The 23388-nt window shown below is 43.7% G+C and overlaps 1 long non-coding RNA gene across 3 annotated transcripts in view; it reads left to right on the forward strand.

The window, feature by feature from the left end:
- The window catches only part of LOC126512904 (uncharacterized), a 59572-nt gene that overhangs the window by 31330 nt on the left and 4854 nt on the right, over positions 1 to 23388 (forward strand). For 2 of the 3 annotated variants that reach the window (XR_007595185.1, XR_007595184.1), the window contains exon 4: positions 9567 to 9900. The exons of the other annotated variant lie outside the window; for it this stretch is intronic. This is a non-coding gene — a long non-coding RNA (uncharacterized lncRNA). Of the gene's footprint in view, positions 1 to 9566; positions 9901 to 23388 lie in introns of those variants that run through there. 3 annotated transcript variants of the gene reach the window in all.

A 23388-nucleotide genomic window follows, 5' to 3' on the forward strand; every position in this document is an offset into this window, starting at 1 on the left:
CAGAGTTCGAGGATTGCAGTCTTGTACAACCATGCCTGGTTTTTATGCAGTTCTGAATACTGACTCCAGCCCCCTTTTTACTTTATTTATTTATTTTTTTTAACTTTTTACTTTATTTTTGGTGTTTTTGAGACAGGATTTCACTGTGTGGCCCTGGCTGTCCTGGAATTCAAGCTGTAAACAAGGCTGGTCTTGAAGTCAGAGACCCACCTGCCTCTGCCTCCTGTAGGGACTAAAGGTGCACAGGCCGCAGCCGCCTCCACTCAGAAAGTATAAACTTTCACAGATTTTATTTTATGTGTGTTTCGTGTTGATTCTTGGTCCGTGGTATTAGTGTGGAGGCTGGAGGACAGCTTCCAGGAATTGGACCTGGGGCTTGAATTCTGGTAGTCAGGCTTGGTGGGAGGTGCCTTTACTGGCTGAGCTAACTCACTAGCCCTCATTATTAAAGCTGTTATACTGAGGACTAGAGACAGGGCTCAGCAATTAAGAGCACCTACAGCTCTTGCAGAGGAGTTGCGTTTGGTTCCCAGCATCCACTTGATGCCTCATAACCATCAGTAACCCCAGATCCAGGGAGTCCTGTACCCTCTTCGATATATACTCTCTTCTGATCTCCATGGGCACTAGAGGAGCGTGTGGTGCCCAGACATATATGCAGGTGATACACCCCCACACATAAGATAAATATAAAAATGTGTTTCAAAACCCTTTTACACCAAGCTGGTAGCACACACCCATATATTCACCCCAGGGCAAATTATTTACTCTTCTAATTGCCCTTGCAGCACCTCCCCCCCAAGGTCACACCCCAGATAAATATGGACACAGGAACACATTCCTCTACTCAAGAGCTTCGGTTTTTTTTTTTTTTTCTCGATCCCACATGACAAAAGTGGTGTGGAACAGACCTGAGAAAAATGTCAGTCTTTCACAAACTTCTTTCTTGGCATAGAAGGGGGACACAGAAAGACAGCAAAGCTGGGGACTAAACCTGTGACTTTGGCATGCCAGCATTCTACCACTGAGCAATGTCCCCAGCATCTGCTGGGCCATTATGTCTCACCAGTGGCTTGGGGTAGCACAGAAAGACAGGTTCCATGCAAGCCCCACAGGTTACTCTTTTTTTTTTTTTTTTTTTTTTTTTTTTTTTTTTCGAGACAGGGTTTCTCTGTGGCTTTGGTGCCTGTCCTGGAACTAGCTCTGTAGACCAGGCTGGTCTCGAACTCACAGAGATCAGCCTGCCTCTGCCTCCCGAGTGCTGGGATTAAAGGTGTGCGCCACCACTGCCCGGCCCACAGGTTACTCTTTTGGCAGCAATCAGTCGTTTTGCACCATTCAAAGGTTACAGAGGAAGCGCCCCATGGTACCAATGTGTGGATAGTGACAGATCTTTGCTTGGGGCTTCTGGATAAAAGCAAAGCAAGTGTTCTGGAAGTTGAGATCAGGAAGGCAACTTCTAGAAACAAGTAGATTCCCAAGAGCCCATGAAAAGCACTTAAATTTCTGATTTTCAGGAATCATCCTGGGGCCTCTTTCTTGGCCAGCTTCTTTTTCTGAACTATAGGAGAGGTATATGTTGATCACCGACCAAGCTGGAGGTGGGGTACAAGGAGATCCAAGAGAACACCACTAGAAGTAGTCAATTCAACCCAAGATCAATAGTCAGAGGTCAAGAAAGGCAGGTTTCTTGCTCTGGCAATTAAAGTTGAAAGCCAAAGACAAAAGCCAATAGGAAGGCACAGATCAGGAAAGGGAGGGCAAAGAAAGTGGCATCTTGGGTCTCATACCAACAGAGCCCCTTCTTGGTCCAGTCCTCCTGCTTTTTGCCAAGGGCCTCCCTCCTCCGTCCCTCCCAGAGTGTTCTCTGTAGTGCTCCAGGTGGGAGGCTTCAAAGGCAAACAGGGTGAGGAGGATACCAGAAGAGACTCGAGAGCCATTGTGAGCCTGAGGGGTATATGGAGAAGGACACCGGTCCACACAGGGCCTGGTTGCCGAGCAGCCCTTGTCCTACTTGATGGTATTACTCAGAACCACATAAGAACGACCTTCGGAGAGGCCAGTGAAGCGCTCAGCGGCTTCCGGGTAGCACACACCTTTAATGACAGTGGAGGTGGAGGCAGATGGCTCCTTGTGAGTTCCAGGCCAGCCCAGGTTACATAGTGAAGCCCTGTGGCAAAACAAAACAGAAACAAAAGCAAAACCTTTTATATCAGGTTAGGGATGTAGCTCAATTGGTGGTTGCTTGTCGGGTATGCATGAGGCCCTGAATTCGATTCCCAGCACTGTTTAAACTGCGCTTGTTGGCACAAAAACTGTACTCCCAGCATTCCTTGACTACACAAGTTTAAGATCAGCCAGGACAACCGAGCCGTGGTGGCACACACCTTTAATCCCAGCCCTCGGGAGGCAGAGGCAGGTGGATCTCTGATTTTGAGGTCAGCCTGGTCTACACAGAGAAAACCGTGTCTTGAAAAGCAACAGCAACAAAACAATCAGCCTGGGCCATGTGAGATCCTGTCTGAAAGGAAGGTGAACAGGAATATACACCATAGAAACACAGCAGGGACATTTTCAGAGAGAACTGCACCCCAAGAGGAAATGGGGTACTTTTCTAACAGCTAAATTTCCTGGCCTTGTGTCCATGGGTCATTGGTGGGTAGATTTTATAGCACCATTTGTCCTTCCTGATCCTGGCCAGTTAGGGTAAAGCACCAAGGATCTGTTAGGGTTAGGTGGTGTTTAAGCCATGTCCAGTCAGGGACTAGAGAGATGGCTCACAGGTTACTAGCCCTCAATAATGCTTACAGAGGACCTGAATTTGGTTCCTAGCACCTTAGTAATTATTCATGTGTATGAGTGCTTTGCCTACATGTAAGTTTGTATACTGTGTTACATTTCTGCTATTCTTAGAAGTCAGAAGTAGTCACTGGATCCCATAGAACTGGAGTTATAGATGGTTGTGAACCACCATATGGATGGTGGGTCCTTCGCAAGAACACTCTTAACTACTGGGTCATCTTTTCTTCCCAATAAATAAAACAAATCTCAAAAAAAAGGTATCCCATACAAGCCACTGGGTCTGGCTTCAAGCAGCCAGGGTTTTATTAATAAGCAGATTCCCCCTTTTATTTTTATCCCATTTTCTCGAAAATAATGACTTCCCTGAGTTGGCTGGTCCTTTTAGGAGGGGTACTGATGTCCTCTGGACTCTGGTTGAGCAGGGAGAATGAGGGCCAAAATATTAGCCTTTTGTTATTATTTATTTATTTATTTTGAACCTTTTTAATCTTTTTTTTTTTTTTTTACTTTGACCCTTAAGCCTTGATTGTTGAACAAGGAGAAGGTCAATTCCACTATTCCTGTAATGGAAGAATTTGAACTCTGTAATTCTTTGGGTCAGGGATGCATTGGGGCCTGAGGACAGTGGTCCCTTTTAGCCCTGTTAGTTCTATACTATAGCTCTCATTTTGGAAACACTAATTTTTAGTACAAAAAGTATTCTTTTGAGCAGAATTTATAGGTTGGTGTAATTCCAGCTTTAATTAGGGGTTTATTCTAACAGGGAGCAAGGAAAGAGGTGGATGGGAGTGACTTTGGGGATAAGGTCTCTGTGTAGTCCTGACTGGTCTGGAATGAGCTATGGAGACCAGGCTGGCCTCAAATTCACAGAGAGCCTCCTGCTCTTACCTCCCTGAGTGTTGGTTGACACCATGCCTGCCTGGCCTGCTTCCAACTTTTTTTTTTTTTTTTTGGTTTTTCGAGACAGGGTTTCTCTGTGGTTTTGGAGCCTGTCCTGGAACTAGCTCTTGTAGACCAGGCTGGTCTCGAACTCACAGAGATCCTCCTGCCTCAGCCTCCCGAGTGCTGTGCTTCCAACTTTTAATTGTCTTATTGCGGATGGGTGGCTGGACCTGACTTGGGGCACAGGTTGTGAAACCCCTGTGTAACAAAACGGCATTCATGAGGGGATAATTTGGGGGTATTTGCTACTCATATTGAACTGACCCTAGGTAGAGAGGAAAGGAAAAATGGAAGTTTCTCGATGCGCTGGAGTAATTTACTCTTTCCACTGCAGTGGTATTAGCTGCTGCTTCCCTCTACCCAATGAAGCAGGAAAATGAATTTGGATTTTTTTTTTTTTTTGGATTCTCAGAAAATCTGACCCTTGGTAAGTCTCTCCCTGATCAACTTTTGCCTTCCTACTTGCCTTTGGGATCTTTTGAGCCATTTGGGGTTCTTTTGAGTCATTAGGAATTGCCTTTTGGTTGATTTTGCCTTTAGCTACTCTTCTGTTGGAGAGTATTGGATTATTACTGTAAAATAGACAATGGTGGTGAAGCAGAGAGCTCTCAAAGGCTTTGGGAACCAGGGCTGGCGAAATGGCTCCGTGGTTAAGAGCACTGCCTCTTTTCCAGAGGGCTCAGGTTCAATTCCCAACATCCACATGGTGACTCACAACTGTGACTCCAGTTCCAGGGCTTCTGACACCCTCACACAGACATACAAACATGCAGAACACCAATGACCATAAGCTAAAACTTCCTTTTTAAAAAAGGCATTGGGGGGTGATGGCGCACACCTTTAATCCCAGCACTTAAGAGGCAGGTGGATCTTTTGCGTTTGAGGCCAGCCTGATCTATACAAAGAGTTCCAGGACAGCCAAGACTGTAACACAGAGAAACCCTGTCTGGAAAAATCTAAATAAATAAATAAATATAAAAAAGCTGAGAGATGGTGGAGCATGCCTTTAATCCCAGTCAGTACTCTGGAAGCAGAAGCAAGTGAATCTCTGTGAGTTCGAGGCCAGCCTGGTCTACAAAGTGAGTTCCAGGACAGTCACGGCTACACAGAGAAACCATGTCTCAAAAAACCAAAACAACAACAACAAAAAAAAAAACCACAAACAAACAACAAAAAACAACAGTAACAAAAAGACAGGGGGAGGCATGCTTTGCCATTCCTGCCATAAGAAGCCTCAGAGCCTGGGTTTGCTGTGATCTGTGTTGAAGGGGGTCTGTCAACTCTAGGAGGGAAGTTGGCTTGTCTTCCTAGAGTGACAAGTGTCTTAAAGAGATAGGTCCATAAAGTTCTGCGGAACTATCTGGGGCATCACCATGGGAGAGGAAAGGTTGGGACTCTCTTGAACCTCTGCAGTTTGGTGCCATTTGGAATAGTTATGTCACCGTGAAGATACTGTCTTTACTTGTTTGGTGGACTAAAGAGAACGGAGCTGACTGGTCTTTTGTAAACCATTTCTAAGACAGCAGTGGGGGGCATCGGAACTTCTGAACAGGAAACCCTGGCCACTTCAGCTTTGTCTTTTCTGTTTGAAACTCATCACGTGCTAATAATCATGATGGACATGCCTCTAAGATGTTTGAATGTTTGTATGTGTAAATATATTTAGGCTCATTTTATACTACATAAGAGCAATTGCTCTGTATTTTTTTTCAAGTTAAAATCCAAGGATTCAGAAAGCTAAAAAAGAAACTCATCTCTAGACTTTACCTTGGACAAGCTTATTTAAAATTAATTAAAATGTTAATTTTTTTGTTTTGTTTTTGAGACAGATTCACTATGTAGCCCTAGCTGGCCTGGAACTTGCTGTGTAGAACAGGTTAGGCTTGAATTTAAAGAGATCCACCCAATTCTGCCTCCCAAGTACTGGCCTCAAAGGCATTTGCCATCACATCTGGCTGAAATGTTCATTTTTAGCTTCCATTGTAAAATGGTTTGGGGCGGTGCTTTTAACTGTTAATTATGGAAGTGGGTTGAGAAAAAAATCTGATTACAAAATTTAGGAAAGATAACCTAAAGATAGCTAAGCATATTTTTTGTTAAGTGTTCAAAATATCTGAACAGCATTTGCTAGACAAACTTAAAGTGTACAGTGAAAAGATTAAGTTCTGGGACCTGTGTCCACAGATACTTCTGCCTGAGTTTGTTTCAAATGGGCACGTATTGACAATGTTGAGAGTTCTGACTTTCACTTTGAAATAATTATTAAGATAATACACTGTGTTGTAAATATGTATTTTAATATCTAAGTTACTTGCTAGGGTATGATGTAGGGATAATGACAAGGCTCAGAGGGAAGCTCCAGGACCTTTTAGTTTGGGGGGAAAAAAAGGAGCTGGGGGCAACAAAGCAGGCTTGTTTATTGTTATTGTTGTTATTAGCACCTGTGGGTAACACCTGCAGCCGCTACCAAAACAAATTGAAAGTGAGTAATTGGTAGAGGAGATGGTTGTATTGTCCTGCCTTGGGAAAATGAAGTCGAAACCGGAATGAAACAGCCCCCATTTTTGAAGTGGGAGGTGGTCTCCTGGGTTTTTATGGAGATTAGGTGGGGAAATTCTACGTTTACTTGAGTTCTTTCCTAGTCAGAGTTCCTCAAACAGCTGAGATTTGCTCTGCCTCTCCTGGAACTTCTTTAAACCTACCAAACTCTTTCGTTCTCTTAACATACTAAAGAAAGGCTCATTCAGTCTGAGTTCAAGGCCCGGTCTACAGAGTGAGTTCCAGGACAGCCAGGGCTTTTACAAAGAGAAACCCTGTCTCAAAAAATATAAAAAAAAAAAAAAAAAAAAAAAAAAAAAAACCCAAAGAATGTTTCCAAAAGTTAGCACACAGGAAAGGAAGGTTTACTTTGTTCCTCAGGAATGGTAAGCCATGAGTCAGTGGGTGAGCCTGGAGACCTCTCCTTTACAGTTATTTTTTGCCTGGAGCATGGTGGCTGCACGTGCCTTTAATTCAGGGGCAGGCGGATCCCTGTGAGTTCGAGGCCAGCCTGGTCCACAGAGTGAGTTCTAGGATGGAAAGCCAGGGCCCCTCGTTACACAAAGAAACCCAGTCTTGAAAAACTAAACAAACAAAATGCCACATGAGCTTTGTCAGAGAAAAACAAGAACAGAAGCAGCCTAAGCTCTGTTTCGTTGATGGTTCTCTCAGGTGGAGTATGCCCCTGATTGATTAAGGTCACAGGAAACTGCTTTGGAAAAGTAAAGAAATGGGGTACCTGCTGTTTTTGTTTAAAGCATTTATGAGCGAGAGCGAGCCCTCCAGGTGAACAAAGACAAACATAGCCTAATAATCTAGTTCAAATCTAACATAAGCTTTCTTGTAAAACCCAGTTTCTGCAAAGGCTTTCTTTTTTTAATTTTTTAATTGATTTTATTGAACTATACATTTTTTTCCTCTCCCCTCCCTTCTACCCTCTCCTAAGGTCCCCATGCTCCCAATTTACTCAGGAGATCTCGTGTTTTTCTACTTCCCATGTAGATTAGATCCATGTATGTCTCTCTTAGTGTCCTCATTGTTGTCTAGGTTCTCTGGGATTGTGGTTTGTAGGCTGGTTTTCTTTTATGTCTAAAAGCCACCTATGAGTGAGTACATGTGATAATTGTCTTTCAGGGTCTGGGTTACCTCACTCAACGTGATGTTTTCTAGCTCCATCCATTTGCCTGCAAAATTCAAGATGTCGTTATTTTTTTTCTGCTGTGTAGTACTCCATTGTGTGAATGTACCACATTTTCCGTATCCATTTTTTGGTCGAGGGGCATTTAGGTTGTTTCCAGGTTCTGGCTATGACAAACAATGCAGCTATGAACATAGTTGAGCACATGTCCTTGTGGCACAATTGAGCATCCTTTGGATATATACCCAAGAGTGGTATTGCTGGGTCTTGAGGAAAGTTGTTTCCTAATTTTCTGAGAAATTGCCTTTAAAAATGGGGTACAGACCTAAACAAGAGAACTCTCAACAGAGGAAGTTAAAATGGCTGAAAGACACTTAAGGAAATGTTCAACATCCTTAGCCATCAGAGAAATGCAAATCAAAACAACTCTGAGATTCTGCAAAGGCTTTCTTTCTTTTCTTTTTTTTTGTTTGTTTTTTCGAGACAGGGTTTCTCTGTAGCTTTGGAGCCTGTCTCTGGAACTTGCTCTGTAGATCAGGCTGGTCTCGAACTCACAGAGATCCGCATGCCTCTGCCTCCCGAGTGCTAGGATTAAAGGCGTGCGCCACCACCGCCCGGCTCTGCAAAGGTTTTCTATGCCTTCCACTGTCATCTTTAGCTCACTCTTCTCTAAGACTAGCTAACTCTCAGAGTTTTGATGAGTTAATTGCTTTGAAAATGTCACCGTGTCTGTGTTTCCCGTTCTCATCTCAGTGGGTGTGTGACTTCGGAGACAACAGGCAAGCAATTTTGAAACCTTTCTTTTTTTTCAAACTGTGTAAACTTTGTCTAGTTATTATTATTAAAAGGACAGCTCCTGGGGCTGGAGAGATGGCTCAGAAGTTAAGAACACTGGCTGCTTTTCCAGAGGACCCAGGACCCACCTGGCAGCTCACAACTGCCTATAACTTCAGTTCCAGGGGATCCAACACCCTCACACAGACATACATGCAGGCGAAACACCAATGCACATAAAATAAAAATAAGTAACTTTTTTAAAAAAGGACAGCTCCTTTAACTTTGGTTGCTTAGCTCCTAATGTGCAGTAGATAGATGAGGGTTCTGTTTTTACAGAAGTCTTTGCTTTGTGTGGCATTTGTCACTAGAGACCATATGCCATGTATTCCATGCAAGGCAGCCTGCCACCTTCTAACAGGAATTGTTTTGTTCTATGTGGTGAATCTAAGACAAGGTTTTATGTTTTGTTAAAAACAAAAGCATTGTTTTCTGTTTTCTGTTTGTGTTTCAAACAGTTGGCTGCTTAGGAAATTGTCTTAAAGGCCACCTCCCTTTAGGGATCAGTTTGTGTCATGGTCTTCAGATGATGCCTGTGAGCTGACTGTTTGAACACCTGTTTTGAGTTGACTTTAGTGCGTTTAATACGCTGTGTATCCGACTGGAAACATGGAGATGTTAGCTAACCGTTACATCCTATACGCAGTAACCAGCAAGTGCGCTTACTCAGCACAATGCCTTTGTAGCAGCCAGCTGTGACTGAAGAGAGGGCAACAGGGCAGAACCAGTCAAAGCCAGCCTGAGCAATGGGCACTGGGGATGAAAAGATGCAAGAAGCTACATGATAGCACCTGGGTGAGAAAGAGAGCCAACTCAATGAGATTGTGGATTCTGGAGCACTAACAAGGAAAACCCTCCCATCGGCACAGCTGGACCGAACTTTGCCCCTTTAAATGAGCAACTAATACTGTTTGTTTTACTAAACAAAAGACATTTAAATATTGCTTTAGAAGTAACATCTAGCCAGGCAATGGTGACACAGGCCTTTAATTACAGCATTTGGAAGGCAGAGGCCATTGGATCTCTGAGTTCAAGGCCAGCCTGGTCTACAGAGTAAGTTCCGGACAGTCAGGGCTACTCAGGAAAATCTGTCATGAAAAAAAAACAAAAGGAAAAGCAACATATATATTTTTCTGTACCATGATGCTAACTGTTGCTGCTCCTTTTACATGTAGATGCCTCTTAAACTCTGCCAGCCTTCTAAAGATTGGCAGACGTTAGGTATTTGTAAATTTGTACATGATTTGATTGCTTAATTTTCAAAGTAGCTTTACTATTGTTGATTATGTTTTTTTTTTTTAAATCATGTCAGGTGGTGGTGGCACACGCTTTTTAATCCCAGCACTCGGGAGGCAGAGGCTGGAGGATCTCTGTGAATTTGAGGCCAGCCTGGCTACAGAGTGAGTTCCAGAACAGGCTCCAAAGCTACCGAGAAACCCTGTCTCGAAAAGCAAAACAAACAAACAAATACATACATAAGAATCATTTCTTGGGGCTGGAGAGATGGCTCAGAGGTTAAGAGCACTGATTGTTCTTCCAGAGGTCCTGAGTTTAATTCCCAGCAACCACATGGTGGCTCACAACCATCTGTAATGAGATCTGGTGCCTTCTTCTGGCCTGCAGGCACACATGCAGACAGAACACTGTGAACAAAATAAATAAATAAATCTTTAAAAAAAAAAGAATCATTTCTTTTTTGTTTTGCCTGCATGTATGTCTGTGCACCACATTCATCCAGGTGCCCACGGAAATCAGAAGAGGGCATTGGATGCCTTGGGACTGGAGTTACAGACAGGTGTGACCTGAATGTGGGTGCTGGAAACTGCACCTCGGTTCTCTTAACCACTTGAGCTGGCTGTCTAGCCCCTGGGCAGTTTTTTGTAAAGCGTTTTAGTGAAGTGTTGTGGATTGCCTGATGTGTTTTGTACAGCTTGATAACTGACCTGTCTGCTAACATTCTCCAGAAGTATGGCTTCCGACAAATGAACCTGAACATTTGTGAGGTGCTAGAACATTAGCCACAGGACAAGTAGAATAGTTTCCAGGTAGGCCTGATCAAAGAGCCATTCCTTTGCCACCTCAATTGTTCAATTTAGGCCTGAGGGGTTTGTTAGCACTAGCTTCTTAATATCTGTCATTTACCACCCCAAGGCAGAGCAAATTGGACCAATCAGGGTGAATCTTGCCCTAGCATCGTGGGCGATGGAGAGCAAAACCACCAGATGGTCAATTAACAATGTCTTCAGAAAATGTTTGTTCAGAGATGGGGGTGGGGAGGTTGTCAGGCCTGAATAAAGTCAAGGTAGGCATGGTAGCACTTGCCTGTAATCCCAGCAACTGGGAAACCCAAATATTGAGGATCGCAAGTTTGAGGCCAACGTAGGCCTCCTGATGAGAGCCTATCTCAAACCAATGAGATGGAGTTCGCTGTGTCAGCCCTTCCAAAAGTAACTAAAAGCCAGGAAAAATGATTCTTTTGTTTGTTTTTTTCAAGACAAGGTTTCTCTGTGGCCTTGGCTGTCCGGAAACTCCCTTTGTAGACCAGACAAAACTTGAACTCTGCCTCTCAAGTGCTGGGCTTAAAGGTGTAGGCCACCACAGTAAGAGAAAAATGATTCCTATGTGTGGTCCCTGACACTAACCTTCATCCCTACTGTCACTTTATTTGTCACCTTGTTTTAGACATAGATACGTGCCACCTCAAGACAGTGGTATTAAACAGAAAGTAGGGCACTGGGACCAGTCTGGAAGTAATGAAGATATTCTAAAGAGACCCTTGCATTGAGATCTTTGTCCCTCTTCCCTGTGTGGCCTTATTGACTAAATCACCTGCTTTTCACTTTTAATTTGGCTCTTTTAATTAGCTTAGCGAGGACAAGAAGACCAGACCTGGGTTGGGGCACAAGTTATGACCCCCAAGTTCGATAACAAATCTAGGGCCTTGTACATGCCAGTCAAGTGATCTACCGACTGAGCTATATATCCCAAGCCCAAGCCTTCTTATATTTTATTTTGATTTCCTTTTATTTAATGACAAGAACTCACCATGTGATCCAAGCTGGCCTGGAACTTGTTTATTTACTTTTTAAGAGAGGGCCATACATTGCAGCCTAGCCCAAGAGTGGCATGAACCTCACTGTATAACCTACGCTAGCCTCCAACTTGTGGTGATCCTTCTGTCTCAGCCTCAGGGGATGCTAGAATAATAGCCTCTACCTCCAAGTATGTCATCATGCCCCATTCAGATCTTTTTCTTCGTCCATTTGGACAGTTCTGTCACTTCAAAGCTGGCCCACATCTGGCTGCTGAAGAATCAGGAGTTCAAAGCCAACCTTGGTTATGTTGTAAGGAGTCTTTCTCTGTCCCACCAGCCAGCTTCCAAATAATGACATGAAGATTTCTTATTAATTATGAAAGTCTGGCCTTTGCTTAGGCTTGTTTCTAACTAGCTTTTTTTTTCTTTCTTTTTTTTTTTTTTTTTTGGTTTTTCGAGACAGGGTTTTATCTGTAGCTTTGGAGCCTGTCCTGGAACTAGCTCTTGTAGACCAGGCTGGTCTCGAACTCACAGAGATCCACCTGCTTCTGCCTCCCAAGTGCTGGGATTAAAGGTGTGTGCCACCACCGCCGGCCTGACTAGCTCTTATAACTTAAATTAACCCATTTCTATTAATATGCATGATGCTTTTACCTCTCCTCTTGCATGTCCTGCTTCCTCTATATCCAGCTGGTGACTCCTCCTTTCTTCTTCCCAGAGCTCTCTCTGTCCGGAAGTCCCACCTATACCCTATACTCTCCTGCCTAACTATTGACCAATATCTCTTTATTACACCAATCAGAGCAATACATCTTCACACAGTGTACAAATACCCCACAACACCAAGTAGTGAATTTTAATCTAGCATGATCTACATAGCAAGTTCTAGGCCAGCCAATATGTAGCATAACCCTGTCTCACAAAACGAAACAGGGGACTAGAGAGATGGCTTAGCTGTCAAGAGCATGTACTGATCTTACAGACGATCTGAATTTGGTTCCCAGCAACCATGTCAGGCAGCTCACAATGGCCTGTAAGTCCAGCTCCAGAGGGATCAGGCTTCCAAGGCACTTACCTGCACTCATGTGCACACATCCCTACACAGGCACAGAAATGCAAAATAAAATGAAACAAGCAAACAATTCTGAATTTTACTATATCTACAGCAGAAATGCCAGATACTTTAGTAAGCACTTTATGTGTTTAAGGTTTTGACACAATGCATACTGTATAAAGCAGAATATTATTGGTTGTTTTGTTATGTATTAACTTTACATACATTTAACATGCAAACTTTTGTTTAGCATTTATAAAAACTTAGACACATATCTTTTTTTGCCTCAAGATGTGTGTGTGTGTGTTTAGCAACAGATATGTAGAACTTCAAATATACTAGAGCACCATAAATTGTTTCTTACTATCTATAGTTGTAAAGGAATCAATTTCAAAACTTTAAAACAATTGTATAGTTAAATAATAGATGTTTTATTGTGGTTTTATTTAGTTTTAATTAATTAAATTTTTGGAGTCAGGGTCTCTCTTTGTAGTCCTGACTGTACAATAATAATAGTAATAGTAATAGTAATAGTAATAGTAATAGTAATAGTAATAGTAAAATGGGCCAGGCAGTGGTGGAAGGTACACAATATTGGATCAGGCTGAGTTTATTGATAATGGGCCCAATGAATGGAGATTCTAGATCTAATATTGAAGCTCGCTCAGTTAAAAAAGAAAGAGCGAGTTGTGTGGTAGTAGTGTACAACTTCAATCCCAGCACTTGGGAGGCACAGGCAGGCAGATCTCTGTGAGTTCGAGACCAGCCTGGTCTACAGAGTGAGTACCAGAACAGCCAGGGCTACACAGAGAAACCCTGTCTCAAAACAACAACAACAACATAAAAAGGAAAGCATTGAATATTGTAACTTAAAAACATCTAAGAAATTGACCAGTGGGGATGGCTCAGCAAGTAAAAACCTTTGCCCTACAAGACTGACAACATGAGTTCTGTCCCCCAAGATCACATAGAAGTACACACATGTGATACATACACATACAACAGAAATAGTAAATTATAAAGAAAGCATGTAATAGGTATAGAAACAGGAACATATGTTAACAATTTAGAGACTTGTTTTATTTTTACCTTACAAAAAATCTGAAATTAAATAATTTATCAATTTTATTTAAACCAGGCTTGGTGGCTCATGTCTGTAACCCCAGTAACTGACAGACTAAGGCAGGATTTTCATGAGTTCCAAGCCAGTAAGAGCTATAGAATGAGACCCTGTCTCTAAAAGGCCAATTTTTTTAACTTAAATATTGCAAACTAAAGGACAGGTGAGTGTAGCGGTGCACTCCTGCAATCCCAGCACTTGGGAAGTAGAGGCAAGAGGATCAGGAGTTTGGGCTTAAGAACCACACACTACAAAAATCATATTTAAAGGAAAATAAAATTTGGAAGGATGTTATGGTATAAGCATCATATAAAAGGCTAGGAGGTGGACTAGTGGGTAAGAATCCTTGCTGTGCAAGTATGAAGCCCTGAATTCAAATACCCACACCCACATTAAAAGCTGTGCACGGCTGTGCATGGCTGTGCTCGAATGTACATGGCTGTACTCGAATGTACATGGCTGTGCACGGATGTACATGGCTGTGCACGGATGTACATGGCTGTGCACGGATGTACATGGCTGTGCACGATGTACATGGATGTAACATGACTGTGCATAGCTGTGCACAGATGTACATGGATGTAACATGACTGTGCATGGATGTACATGAATATGCATGGCTGTAATCTCAGCTTTGGGAAGATTTAAAAAAAAACAAGTGGATCTTGGGAGCTTGCTGGATTAACCAGCCAAGCCAGAAATGTAAGGGACTATGTCTCAAGGCAATAAGGTACAACCAATGTCTTCCTGCAGCATCTACATTTGTGCATACGGACTCATGTATCTGTGTGCTCGCATGTATATACCATGCACATATAGTACACAAACACACATTAAAAACAATTTTAAAAAACTACCATATAACATGAATTACCCGAAGGTACTTACCCAAAGGTAAATTTACAGATTAAGATTGTAAAGTTTATGTAAATTCTGGTGAAGCAGCTGCACCTCCTAGCAGATTGGCTTTAAAATGGCCTGCTTTTACCCTTAAATAGTGTTAACTTGGCATAGCTGGGATAACAACTGTGAGTAAATGGGGTTTTTGTTTGCTTTTTTGTTTTTATTTTTTTTAACAAAAGGGGAAAAAGACAATTCCAGAGGGATAAAAGAAAGCCTCTATATTAATCCCCTGTTTATAAGAATTATCTTTTTTCATGTCATGTCTAAGATAACCAAGGCTCTTTATATGTGATGTCAGCTTCAATTCCTGGAGCTGTGTGATGCTCCGGCCCCATTATCCCACTGCAGAATCATCTCTCCATGAGGCCGCAAGGGGCCTTTGGTTCAGGTTGCCATGCGGTTGCACCTGACTGGAAAGGTCAGGGCATTCCCATTGCTAATAAACCCTTGTGCGACAAAAGGTGCAGTGACTCGGGCTGCACAGCCCGTCGGCAATTCCTAAGCTCTAGTGAAGGCTTTTGCTGGGATAACTTAGAGGGGCAAATAGATTAAGGAAGATAAAACCTGGAATGTTTCAGCCAACCTTTTATCCTGGGGAGCTTCCTCTGTCTTGCCTTTCTTATTGAACACTCTAAAGAGTTCATTAACCGGGCTGTAGGAGTTTAATGCCCCGTCCTAATTTGTAATTTTCTCCTAATGTCTGGGGCCTGTCAGGCAGTAGAATCCAGAGTAATGAGGACTTTCTCATCGGCTGAGTTAGGGTCTATATTGTTACGGTTTTTAAGAGCTTCGTCAGTCCGCCTAGAAGTATGACGAGATTGCACTCTTGCTGTTGCTGAGTGATTTCTTGGGCTCTGCCATAATTCTTTGGAATGTTTTCAGTGCCTCACATGTTTAGGGGCTGCGAAACTTTGCTAGTCCATGGTGCATTGCCGTCCAGCAGAGTGATATAAAGTCCAGAAGCCAGCATGTATGTGAATATGACAGTTCTTGTCCCATGTAGTCCTATGGAGAATCTGACCCAGCAGGGTGTGGCTAGTTTATTAAAGGAAGGGATAGGCTTTCAGGGAATGAATTCAAGGTCTCTGAGTAGTAAGAATTCCCTCTTGCTCCGGACACTAACACAGCAAAGCGTGTCTTAGAAGGACCAGGAAGAGACTGTCAGTGAGGAGGATGGGATGGAGCCCTCATTCGCTAGGCTGTGGAAACAGTAAGAACACGCGGAGCAGCTGAGTTCTTTCTCTGCCGGATTACCTGAGGAGGCCAGGAAACCTTTCCCCAGAGGAAAAACCAGAGGGTGTGTGATAAACCAGGCAGCTAGGAGACTTCTACAACCCCCTTCCACATGGTATGTGACGTGACGTATGAATCACTTGTTTGCCATGATTTTTACCCAGGATGGCCTGGCTTCCCGAGGACCTTCTGGGCCTCTCAACTTGACAGTGGGGTAGCTATGGATACCTCACTTCATGGGCTATTTGATGCCTAGATTGCAAAGAGGGTCAAAGTCCTGTTTCCTGACCTGAACTGTGACTAAAGGATAGTTAGAGATGGCAGAGAATGGAGGGGAGAGACAGGAGAGAGGACTCGGGGGAGGACAGGAGGGGAGGGGAGAAGACAGGGGACAGCAACAGAGTAGTGGGGAGAGGGGAACCCCAAACAAACGCAAGTCCTCAGCAGAAGTAAAGACCCTGGCAGCTGGCGGTGTTTGGTGTCTCAACTCTCCTGAGTTTTCCCCTGGTGCCCTGCCAAGTTGCTACGCATTACCAAACACCTAGACTCTTCCAACTTACAAAACAATAGCAATGAAATAAAACCAAGGAGGAAGAAGGGGCACTCTGAGAAGTGGACCTGTGCAAGGAGGGAGGAAGTGGGGTCCGGGAGGCGGCAATGAGGAACAGTGCTGAGTGAGACACCAGGTCAGTTTTGTGCAGTAGAGTCAGTTTCGGTTTTGATTTGTTTGTTTATTTTTATGTGTATGAGTGTTTTCCCATGTGTTTGTAAGTGCACCACATGCATGCCTGGTGTTCATGGACCTCAGAAGGTGCCAGATGCCCTGGAACTAGAGTTACACATGGTTGTGAGCCACCTTGTAGGTGCTGGGGACTGGGCCAGAGTCCTCTGCACAAGCAGCCAGTGCACTCTTAACTGCTGGCCTACCTTGTTCCTCCTTCTCCATCTTTTTTTTTTTTTTTTTTTTTTTTTTAGTTTTTCGAGACAGGGTTTCTCTGTAGCTTTGGAGCCTGTCCTGGCACTAGCTCTGTAGACCAGGCTGGTCTCAAACTCACAGAAATCCACCTGCCTCTGCCTCCTGAGTGCTCGAGCGCTGGGATTAAAGGCCTGCGCCACCAATGCTGGCCTTGGGGAAAAGGTGGCTCTCAGCAGCCTGTTGAGGAAATGGACTCAGGCTATGCAGATGGCGGCACATGCCTTTAGTCCCAGAACACTACACGCAGACACCGGCAGAGATCTGTGAGTTACAGACAAGACCTTGGCTTCACCCTTAGTTCTAGACCAGGCAGGGCCACACAGTGAGACCCTTTCTTTAAAAATGCCTGCAAGCAGTGGGAAGACTCAGCCATTAAGAGCACTTGCTAGGGGCTGGAGACATGGCTCAGAGTTTAAGAGCATTGCCTACTCTTTCAAAGGTCCTCAGTTCAATTCCTAGCAACTACATGGTGGCTCACAACCATCTGTAATGGGGTCATGTGCCCGCTTCTGGCCTGCAGGCATATACACAGAATATTGTATACATAATAAATAAATATTTTTTTTCTTTAAAAAAAAAGAGCACTTGTGACCGGAGAGATGGTTCCTCCGTGAGGAGCTCTCGCTGCTCTTCCAGAGGACCCGAGTTCGGTTCCCAGCACCCACAATGGGTGTCTCACACCTGTTACCCCAGCTCCAGATATTCTGATGCCTTCTTCTGGCCTCCATGGGCACTGCACACATGTGGCTTACATACAAACATACTATACACACATAAAAAAAAAAGAGCACTTGCTACTCTTGCAGAGGACCTGGGCTTAGTTCCCAGTATAGGGTAGCTCACGACTGCCTGTTACTCCAGTTCCAGGGAATCGGACTCTTTCTTCTGGCCTCGGTGGGCAGTGCTGAAGGACCCATATGTATTTGCAGCCACACACAGACATGCGCATGCGCGCGCACACACACACACACACACACACCAAAAAGAAACCATTTGAAAGGAAGAGAGTAGCAAGATGTCTCAGCAGGTAAAGCGAACTGAGTTTGATCCCTGGAACCCATGTAAACGTGAAAGGAAAGAACACACTCTACACGGTGGCATGTGTGCCCTCCTTCTGTGTGGCATGTGTGCACCCCTTGCAGTATATGTGCACAAAACTAAACAGACAAGTTTACAAGATTTTAAAGAAACTGCACGAGGAGGAACGCCGGAGGACACACACTGTGCCTTTTCACCAGTAACAAGTTTAAATAGCTCAGTGGGATTTTTGTATATGTATATGTGGTGGCCTGAATAAGAGCGGTCCCCACAGGCTCATATATTTGAATGCTTAGGCATCAGGGAGTGGCACTATTTGGGAAGGACTCAGAGGTGTGGCCTTGTTGGAGGAAATATGTCACTGGGAATGGGCTTTGAGGTTTCAAATGCCCATGCCAGGCCCAGAGTCTCTCTCTGCCTGTGAATGAAGACATAGGATGAGGATGAGCCGTCTTAGATAGTACTCCAACTCCTGTCTGCCTTCTGCCATGTTCCCCACCATAATGATAACAGGCTAAGCCTCTGAAATTGTCAGCAAGCCCCCCAATTAAATGCTTTCTTTATAACAGTTGTCTTGGTCATGATCTCTTTACAACACAAGTAACTAAAATTGTGTGTGTGTGTGTTTGGTGTGTGCATTTTAATATGAATGTGGACTCACATGTGCCATAGTACATATGTGGAAGTCAAAAGCCAATCCCTACTTAGGTCCTCACCCTCCTTCTGGTGTTGATGGTTGCTGCATATGGTAGGATAACCTACTCATGAGCTTCTTAGAGTTCTCCTGTCTCCGCTAACCATGTTGCTGTTGGGACACTGGGATTACAGATTCTTGTTACCATGCTTGGCTTCTGTAGGTTCTGGAGATTTGAATTCGAGTCCTCATAAAGTATTTTACCCATAGGACCATCTCCCTAGCCCCTGTTTGTGGGAGTTATTTTTTAATTTTGCAAATTAAAAGTCTTTTGGGGGGGAAGGGTAATCTTCCTATGTAATGGAAGATTATCTTGAGCCTGTGATCCCTCTGTCTCCACCTCTCAGTTCTGGGATTACGAACATGCAGCCCCATACCCTGTTCGATGTGGAGGCAGAGACTGAATCCAGGTCTTTGCGCATGCCGCACAAGCACACTACCTACTGAACTACACTCCCAGGCTTCTTTCCCGTGGTACTGGCCAGTACCACCATGATGCACATAGAAAGGTGAAAGGCCACTTTCAGGAGTCGCTTCTTGCTATCTTTCCTGCTGAAGTATGAACTATATAATTCAGGCTACCTGGCCCGTGAGCCACCTGATGACATCTTGTCTCTGTCTTCCATTTCACAGTAAGAGAGATGTCATTACTGATGCGTGGCATCACATCTGGCTTTTTACACATGTTCATGAGAATTAACTCTGGCTGTCAGGTTTCCACCGCTAGTGCCTTTACCCACTGTAATTTTCTTTTTAAGAAAGAATTTCAAGTGGTCCAGGCTTTGATCCTCCTGATACTGCCTCTTCAGTGTTGTTGCTTCCACGCCTAACTCACTTGAAGTTGTTTGGTTTTGTTTTAGACATGATCCCACGATTCTCCTCAGGCACTCGATCAACTGAACCACACCCCCAGCCCAATACTCCATAGTTTCCAGGTTACTTATTTTCGCTCTTCTTCATGTACACTGATGTATTGTTTTTGAAAATTTTGTTTTGCCATGCCAGGGATCAAACACAGGGTCTCAGGCATGTTAGGCGAGTGCCCCATTGCTGAGCTGTATCCCCAGTCTCACAGACTATAAATTGAAATCAACAAGAGGGCCTGGGATTTCCCATGGTTGTGAGTCACCGTTAGGGGGCTGGGAACCCAATCTGAGTCCTCTGCAGGAGCAGCAAGAGCTCTTAACTGTTGAGCCATCTCTCTAGCCCTAAATCCCTAACACCTTGATTTCATTTTATAGTTTAATTTCTCATAATAGAATTAACTTTTGCATAATCTTGCATCGCATACAATCTTGCATCTTGCAGCCTTGCTGAATTCATATACCAATGGGACTCTGATGGTTAGAATCTTCTATTGGTTTCTCTCAAAAAATAAAAAACAGGGCTGGAGAGATGGCTCAGCAGTTAAGAGCTCTGGCTGGTCTTCCAGAAGACCCAGGTTCAAATCCCAGCACCCACATGGCAGCTCACAACTTGTCTATAACCCCAGTTCCAGGGGATCTGATACCTTCATACCAATGCCATAAATAAAGTTAAATAAATTAATTAAAAAAAATAAAACATGGGGGCTGGAGAGATGGCTCAGAGGTTAAGAGCATTGCCTGCTCTTCCAAAGGTCCTGAGTTCAATTCCCAGCAACCACATGGTGGCTTACAACCATCTGTAATGAGGTCTAGTGCCCTCTTCTGGCCTGCAGGCATACACACAGACAGAATATTGTATACATAATAAATAAATAAATATTTAAAAAAATAAAAACTATTAACAAACAACAGCAAATCCCCCAAGAAAACAAAACATGAAGTTGGCTGGGAGGAGGGATAAAGAAGATATAGGAGGACTTGAGAGAGTAGAAAGAACATGTTCAAAATATAGCAGGGGTTTATGTTTGCTTGTTTTGTTTTGTTTTTGAGACAGGGTTTCTCTGTGTAGCTCTGGCTGTCCTGGAACTAGCTCTGTAGACCAGGCTGACTTCGAACTCATTGAGATCCACCTGCCTCTACCTCCCCAGTGCTGGGATTAAAGGTGTGCACCACCATGCCTGTCTCTCAAAATATATTGTGTGAAAATTTTTAAGATAAATATAATAAAAAATAAAATAAAAAGAATAGTCTATGCACAAAATCAGAGAGAGATTTACTCCTTCCTGTCCAGTGGAGATGTCTTTCACTTCCTTTCCTTGTCTAATACCCTGGATCAATCAATCCTCCAGTTCTGGTTTGACTGGGAGCAGTAAGAGACTACCTCCTTGTGTGTTTCTGAGCTTTGGGGGAAGCGTTGTCTTTTATCACATCTGTTGCTAACTGTAGAATTTTGGAGTTGCCTGTATCATGCTATTTCTAATGGCCTGTCTCACTTAAGCTAGTAGGGACATTTGATTGTTGCTGGCTGAGATCCTCATGAACCTTGGGGAACCGGTTGCTAGGCAGTGGTGGTGCACACCTTTTATCCTAGCACTCAGGAGGCAGAGGCAGGTGGATCTCTGTGAGTTCGAGACCAGCCTGGTCTACAAGAGCTAGTTCCAGGACAGGCTCCAAAGCCACAGAGAAACCTTGTCTCGAAAAATGAGGGAAAAAAAAGGTGTGACTACATAGAAACTCCTTTACAAAGTGCCATGAGGGTAGGTTCTACAGCTTAAAGGCCTAGAATCTAATGTGCTCTCTGACCACACAGCACAGAGGTCAGCAGGACACCACGTATGTGTGACGTCTCCCTTAAGGATGGTAAAGGTCTAGAGAGGGAAGAATCTGGGGTCATTATTCTGGGGAATTTAGGTGAGGTCTGTCTCTCTAGTAAAAGGCAGGTGACCTCTGCATCCATGGATAGCAAAATGGGCAGCAGGTCTTTAACAGAACCCATTCTCAGCTTTCTGGATGCAATGCAGGTATTTTATTTGCATCACCTCCACTGAGGAGACACCCCTGCGTGATTAACGTCCCTCCTTGTGTTAGTGCTTTTCTGTGAGCACAAGGACCGCTGTGCCCCCAACACTCAAGGCCACCCGAATAATACAGGCTATTGTAATTATTGACACTGCTGTCGTTTGTCTACCCGAGCTATATGGTAAGATCCTATTGCTTAGGCACTGAGCGCTTGATTGTGGGACATGGAGCTTTCTCCCTGCCAGTTAGCTTTCCCAGTGCTCAGAGGTGTTATCAGGCTGTTGGGGATAAGTGTCACTGTGGGTCCTGTGTACATACTATACACTAGGGCTCTGCCAGAAAAGACGGCTCTGGTGGTGCAATAGTGGCAGGGACTGATATAGGTTCAACCAGTTACTTCCTGATTGGATTTAAGTGAGGAATTCCCTTGCTGTTTTTCTAAATGGGCATGATAGGCCTGTCTAGTTGCGGTTTTTTTTTTGTTTGTTTTTTTTTGCCTGCAGCTGAGTGCAGCCATCAGCTTAGTCAGGGAGGTTTTTGGCAGTGGGCTCTACTTACCACAGTTTCTCCAAGTGTATAAAAACAAGTGGCGTTTGAACACTCAGCCCTACGTGGCACACCTTCCAAGGCTCAGGAAACGTGGGCAGGAAGAGGAGGCGGAAAGAATGTAAAAGCCAGAGGAAGAGGTAGAATGGTGAGACAGCATCCTCAGCCGGGACATGACCATTGCTCTCTGGAAGCCTGAGCAGTTATGATTACCTGCTGGGGACTTGCAATAGCTTTGCCAGTTACCAGCATATCATGGAGAGAGCAGGGGCTCAAGGGGTCCTCTTTTAGTTAGGTTCCTATTTTTGTGATAAATACCATAACCAATAGCAACTTGGGGAAGAAAGGGTTTATTTCATCTTACAGATGTAGTCCAGCATGAGCAGAAGTCAGGACAAGAACCCAAGTCAGGAACCTGGGGCGGGAACTGATACAGAGACCATGGAGGAGTGCTGTCCTGGCTTATTCCTCCTGTATTGCTCAGTTTGCTTTCTTATATGCCCCACAACCCCCTGCCCAGGGCTGGCACTACCCTCGCACACCAGTCATTAATCAAGAACATGCCTACAGACCAGCCTTTTTTTCTTTTGTACAGAAGTCAAGATTTTATTTCTCTTATAATCAAATGTCACTAGGCATGGCGTCGCACACCTCTAATCCCAGCACTTGAGAGGCAAAGGCAGGTGAGTCTCTGTGAGTTTGAGACCAGCCTGGACTACAGAGTGCGTTTCAGGACAGCAAGAGCTACCCAGAGAAACCCTGTCTTTAAAAAACCAAAAAAAGAAAAAAATATATAATCAAATGTCCACATTGAGGAACTAATCTCTTTTTTTTTTTAAATTGTGATATAATCACATCATTCCCCCTTCCCTTTTCTCCCTCTAACCCATTCCATATACTCCCCACCTTGCCTCTCTCAAATTCATGAACTCTTTTAAAACTGGTGTTATTGTTGTTGGGGGAATGGTGGTCGTGGTGGTGTGTGTATGTATTCCTAAATATATAAATACAGTCTAATAAAGTTTACAGTATATAGTACATAAGGATTTTAAAATATATTCTAATATATGTGTATATTATATGCAAAATCTATATTATATAGGATATATTTAGGGTAATCAATTGGGGACTTCACCTTTCCATGTTGTCTATTGTTCTGGTCTGTTCATTCCTCCATTTAGATCACTGTACTCTGTTATTCCTCTCTCTATTGCTCCCCCGACCCCCATACTCCCCCTTTACTTCCTGGTTTCTGTACTTAATCCAGGTTATAAGTGCACATCTGAGGACAGGGAGGTAGGAACCACAGATGGGAGAAAATGCGCAGTTTTTGTCTTTCTGGACCTGAGTCACGTCACTCATTGTGATCTTTTCTGGTTTCATACATTTATCTGCAAGGTCTTTATTTCATTTTGTTTACAGCTAAATAGTATTCATAGTTTATACGTACCACATTTTTATTATCCATTAGTCAGTTGAAAGATATTTAGGCTAGCCGGGATTAAAGGTGGTGCACGCCTTTAATCCCAGCACTCGGGAGGCAGAGGCAGGCCGATCTCTGTGAGTTCGAGACCAGCCTGGTCTACTGAGCTAGTGCCAGGACAGGCTCCAAAGCCACAAAGAAAGCCTGTCTCGAAAAACCAAAAACAAA

The sequence above is a fragment of the Alexandromys fortis genome, unplaced genomic scaffold, assembly GCF_014885135.2.
Source record: "Alexandromys fortis isolate MF-2015 unplaced genomic scaffold, M_Fortis_MF-2015_v1.1 scaffold_83, whole genome shotgun sequence".
Taxonomy (NCBI): Eukaryota; Metazoa; Chordata; class Mammalia; order Rodentia; family Cricetidae; genus Alexandromys; species Alexandromys fortis.